Here is a 4843-nt window from a genome sequence, read left to right on the forward strand (position 1 = left end):
GCATAAATCATAGTGATTTTGTGTGAAAACTATGTCTGCATGTTGCTGAATTTTATGTATTGCTTGGTTTAGGACTCATGCGTAGAATTTTCCTAAATTTGGGAGATGAATTTAGGCCCCAAGGTTCCTTAATATGTAGATTGCTGAATTTTTGGTCAATTTAGGGAATTGCATGTGCAATTTCCCAATGTTGCTGATTTTGTACCTTAAATTTTGTCACATGTAATTGATAGATGTAATTGGGTGAATTGTTGTCCCCTTGTTGACTTGCTGAATTATGTTGCACTTGGCTTCCCCTATGTTGCTGATTTGTATGTTATATGTTAGCACATGCAATTGAAATTGTGTAAGTTGGGTGTATGGCTGTCCACTTTATTGAATTGCTAAAATATGTTGAACCTGATCTCCACTGTTGCTGATCTTGTAAGATTGACCTTGTTGCATGCGGATGGCTTGTGGGAATCTAGTGTATTGCTGTCCAAATTGTCAAAATTTTGAAATATGCTAGTCTCTTGTTGGAATTGTTGAATATATGCTATACACTTGCGAACATGCCCCTTTGTGGATCAGCCAACCAACCGGACTCTTTTTAGGCAACCTTTCCATTGGGTCAGCCCATGGGCAAGTTTGGCCCGACTAGTCAAACCGCGAATTGTCGGCCGTAATTGGACTATATGAGACGTTTTTCTCAGGTCGTACAGTTCGTGGTTTGTCTCGTGGGGGCAGATTAGTCCACTAGTTGGCCATCCTTGAATGTTAACGATGATTGTACACGCTTGTCAGAACCTGAGACACCCTGTAACCTTTGTGCCCACTGATAACCATAAATTGCAGCCCACAAGACTCATGAGCCAGGGATGGTGGTATGGGACACTACGCCCGAGCTGCCGGCCTACGCTGGGGTGACGAGCCTCCCTGTAGTGACCAATGAGCACTAAAGACTCGTGAGCCAGGTGGTATGGGACACTATGCCCGAGATGTCGGCCTATGCTAGGGTGACGACCTCCCTGTAGTGACCACGGGAAAGACTCTAATGTCTTAAATGTTTTCGTATGAGCTAAATCTATGGGAATGACAAGGTGTAAGCGAGATGTGACGTGTGAAATCATGATTCAATCAACGTTTACAACTTCTAATCATGGATTGATAATTCAAACTCACTTGTGAAATCTATCAGATAACTAAATCTAAGAGACGTAAATTCCTAACACTCCGTATCATATACTTCTCATATCACGACTATCCTTCAAAATCACTTCGAATTCACAAGAATGTCTAAAAAAATGTTAAAAATTTTCACATTTTTTGCTCAAGACCGAAAAAAATACTAATTAGGCAACCTAATCTCCCACCCCCAACCTAAAATCTACATAGTCCTCAATGTAAAAGAAATGAGCATGCAATGTACATGAGACAATGAAATTGAAAGAGAAGTGATGGGAAGATAATACCTGACGAGGAGATTAAACGGCTTCTTCCAAAGAGATCTCAGTATGAAAGCAGGTCAGCATAAGAGTGAAATCAACGAAAATAAACTAACCTAATGGCATAAAACCGGCTATCTTAGAACGACATAAAGCAAACTAACCTAATGTCATAAAACTGACTATCCTAGAACGGCATAAAGCAAACTACCCTAGTCCTATGAAAGTAGCAAATTTTAATCCTCAACTGTGAAAGCATGGGAAATGTACTCAGTCATGCATCCAGGTTCTTCCTTTGGCCAGTATCTTGGTAAATTTCTCAGAAGGTTTCTCAACAAGATCATCCGGAAGCCCTTTTTACAGTAGGCTTGGATGTCATGGAGCATGAATGTCCAGAGAAATTGATGGACCTCAACAGAAAGTTCCCTTTAATCTTTTGAAGTGTCCAAAGTATATATGATTCACCTGTGGCAGAATTTTTTTTGAAAGTTAGTACACCATGATGAATCAGAGACTACAAGTAGATAAAATTCAAAAAAAATCGTAGTAGGCGGTGTAGTCTCAACACACACTAAAGTTTCAATCTTCGGTTTAATGCTCAGCTCCTCCTCCTTTAATGGTAAACATTCAGGATCTAGGGGAGAAGGTACTTCAGAATAAGGGTTCTCTCGATCTGTGACAACTACCGAGGTATTGTCTTACGAGGCATCCACTATTTCTTGTATCATGGGATCATTTGAATCTACAAAGTGTGCTAAGTAATCATCCAAAGAGTCAAAATATTCAATTGAAAGGAGTTCATTCATCCTATCGAGATCTGTGATGATATGCCCAATAACTCTTTTATCTTTCTCGAGAGTAGAAATGAGCATACTCTCTTGTTGTTGTTGAAGGTGGGAAGAAATCACCACCTGGTATGTCGCATCTTGACCTAAATAGTCATATTTCAAATCAGAGGGCAAAGGTGTTAGGTTAAGCTTTGGTGCTTTGAGGTTAGATGGTAGAGGCACTGCATCGGTTTGGGGCAACTCTTCAAATTGTGGCCTCCACCGGTTAACTTCAAGTACCGGCGCAGTATCAAGCATGACACTCGTCTCTCTAATCATGTCATCATTAAAATCATGGGAGTGGGCCAGATACATTTCAAGAGGGTCAGAGGATAAGGTCAGAGGCGTTCTATCTTCTACGAAAGAGTCAATCATGTTAATGTCATGGAAATTGTCATCATCCTCCAACCGTCTGCCAGTATTGAAGAAGATATTTAACTCTAATGTCATATTTTCAAAAGACATACTCATAACTCCATTCCTGCAATTGATGATTGCGTTTGAAGTGGCAAGGAATGGGTGACAAAGAATGACGGGAATCTGAGTGCTCATGTTGATGGGTTCTGTATCTAGGACGATAAAATCTACTAGATAGTAGAATCTGTCAACCTAGACTAACACATCCTCGATTACCCCTCTTGGTACATGAACTGAGCGATCGACAAGTTGTAATATAGTTGGGATGGGTTTTAATTCACCCAAACCTAATTATTTGTACACCGAATAGGGAATAAGATTTACGCTCGCTCCTAAGTGAAGAAGTGCGTGCGCAATTTGATAGTTCCTGATTACACATGATATGGTTGGGCTACTAGGATCCTTGAATTTTTACGGCACATCTTATTTTAGGATGGCACTCACTTTCTTAGTCAAGAAGTTTTTCTTCTAAATATTTTACCGTCTTTTAGTCGTATGTAAGTCTTTCAAAAATTTGGCATATGAAGATATTTGTTTTACGGCATCAAGTAGAGGAATATTGACGTTCACTTGTTTCAACACCTCTAGAATATCCTAAGAGTTAAAGAGAGGTTTTGGTGCAACCAACCGTTAGGGAAATAGAGCAACTGGCTTGTCTTGAAGTTCCGGTTCTAATTCTTATGGAGCAATACTAGGTCTATCATTGTTATCCTCTTCCGGGTCCTTAGGCTTTTCAGCCCTAACCGGAATAGTTTTGTTGATGGTCTTCCCACTCTTAAGAGTGGTGATAGATTTAGCTTGCTCCATCTGATCTGAAGAGCTTCGATCACTTATCTCATATTGCAGTTTGGGATTGGGGAGAGGTTGAGCAGGAATCATCCCCTTTCCCCCAATCATTATGTGTGACTCTATCCTTTGAATGGATGATGCAAGTGATCCTATTACTGATCTGATATCTTGGTTAAATAGCTCTTAGTCTTAAATGTGTTTTAAAACTGGATCCTCTTGAGGTTTCCCTTGATTTAGAATTTGATTGAAGAAACCTTGAGGGGTAGCAGTTTGTCCATTCCTCCAACTGAAGTTTGGCTAATTCCTCCAACTAGGATTGTATATATTAGAGGCAGGTCCATTGAAAGGTCTTTGGTAATTATTTACAGCATTGAATTGCTCAGTCAGTACCTCTTGAAAGGCAGATATAGTTGGAAAATTTTCAATTGTGTGACTGTTACAACCACAAATACTGCAAACAACTTCCTTACCCTTATCCTTCCTTGATTTCATGGCCTCGAATTTCTTTATGAGATTAGCCACTTTAACATTGATATCATCATCCTCTTTCAGCAGGTATACTCTGCCCCTTTCGTTTAATTGAGTGGCCCTAGAAGTGGTGTCCCATAATTATGCATTTTCAGCAAGTCTATCTAAGTAATCCCATACATCATCGACATTTTTATTCATAAATTTCTCATTGCACATCGTCTCAACCAATTGGCGTATACAAAATGTCAGTCCATCATAGAAAAGGTATGTAATGCGCCACGTTTCAAAACCGTGTTGTGGGCATGAACTGACAAGATCCTTGAACCTTTCCCAACATTGGAAGAATGTTTCATCCTCATTTTGGGCAAAGTTCATGATTGATTTTCTAAGGGTGTTCGTTTTGTGATATGAAAAAATTTATTTATGAACTCCCTTGTCAAGTCATTCCATGTGCCAATAGATCGGGGACGTAGTGAATGTAACCACGTCTTAGCTTTCTCTTTCAAAGAAAAGGGAAAGAGTTTCAGCTTAACCGTGTCCTCAGACACGTTAGGAAAGTATAAAGTGCCTATAATTTCATCAAACTCTTTCAAGTGTAGATATGAATTTTCATATTCAAGCCCATGAAATTTTGGAATGAGTTAGATCACCCTTGGCTTGATATTCATATGTCCCATATTTTTAGGAAAAACCATACATGTGGGCGTGCTCACCCCCACCTGTTGTAAATAATCTCGTAAAGTGCGAGGCAGGGTGTGCTTGATGCACCTCGTTCTCATCCTGGATGTCCTCCAGGTTGGGGTAGAAGAGGTTGATTTGCGGCCATAACCTCAGTTAACTCTGAGGATCTCAAGTGGTGTCTAATCCTACAATGGATAGATAACCCCTCAACCAATCCTCCTTCACTTAAGAGAC

General features: G+C 39.9%; 1 non-coding gene across 1 annotated transcript; it reads left to right on the forward strand.

Annotated features, from left to right (window-relative positions):
- The first annotated feature begins 4214 nt into the window (after positions 1-4214).
- LOC131224500 (small nucleolar RNA R71) lies at positions 4215-4321 on the forward strand. The gene has a single exon (XR_009160979.1). It is a non-coding gene; the product is annotated as a small nucleolar RNA R71 (small nucleolar RNA).
- Positions 4322-4843: the final 522 nt, after the last annotated feature.

Source organism: Magnolia sinica, chromosome 13 (genome assembly GCF_029962835.1).
Source record: "Magnolia sinica isolate HGM2019 chromosome 13, MsV1, whole genome shotgun sequence".
Classification (NCBI taxonomy): Eukaryota; Viridiplantae; Streptophyta; class Magnoliopsida; order Magnoliales; family Magnoliaceae; genus Magnolia; species Magnolia sinica.